This window comes from Oncorhynchus masou, unplaced genomic scaffold (assembly GCF_036934945.1).
Source record: "Oncorhynchus masou masou isolate Uvic2021 unplaced genomic scaffold, UVic_Omas_1.1 unplaced_scaffold_17990, whole genome shotgun sequence".
Taxonomy (NCBI): domain Eukaryota; kingdom Metazoa; phylum Chordata; class Actinopteri; order Salmoniformes; family Salmonidae; genus Oncorhynchus; species Oncorhynchus masou.
In genome coordinates this window covers 62-713 of record NW_027008195.1, presented here as the reverse complement: position 1 = coordinate 713, position 652 = coordinate 62, and the positions used below count along the sequence as shown (strand labels likewise).

The 652-nt window shown below is 43.4% G+C and overlaps 1 non-coding gene across 1 annotated transcript; it reads left to right on the top strand.

Annotated features, from left to right (window-relative positions):
* The first annotated feature begins 310 nt into the window (after nt 1-310).
* On the top strand, nt 311-383 carry trnak-cuu (transfer RNA lysine (anticodon CUU)). Its single transcript has one exon. It is a non-coding gene; the product is annotated as a tRNA-Lys (tRNA).
* Nucleotides 384-652: the final 269 nt, after the last annotated feature.

The following is a 652-nucleotide window of genomic DNA, read 5'->3' as shown; positions in this document are numbered from 1 at the left end:
ATCTCTGCCTGCACTCTATCCTGTCATCTCAATGACATCCCTATTACCTATGAAAAGTCCTCCGAACTGGATGGAATAAATGATAATTTTCCTCGACAAGAAATAGACAGGCAGAGGATTCAAGAAGAATACTTGCTCCTGGTGGAGCTTGAACTTATAACCTTGTCATCTAATTGCTGTATACTGCTGTATAAGTACAACACGCTAACAGATTGCACCACAGGATCCATCAACAACACTCACTGATCACCATATTTTGCAGAAACTGGGATGTACGATATTCGAACCAAGTCAAAATAACTATTGAGGTACCTGGCTAGCTCAGTCGGTAGAGCATGAGACTCTTAATCTCAGGGTCGTGGGTTCGAGCCCCACGTTAGGTGGTTATTTTCTCTGCCGAAGCACCAACTGACTTCGCAAACAACCATCTGCTTGGAATTTCGAGCAGGCTTGCCACCCTGCAAAGTTGGTGATACAGAAGGCGATGAATTTGTATTCCATCTCTGCCTGCACTCTATCCTGTCATCTCAATGACATCCCTATTACCTATGAAAAGTCCTCCGAAATGGATGGAATAAATGATAATTTTCCGGACAAGAAATAGACAGGCAGAGGATTCAAGAAGAATACTTGCTCCTGGTGGAGCTTGAAC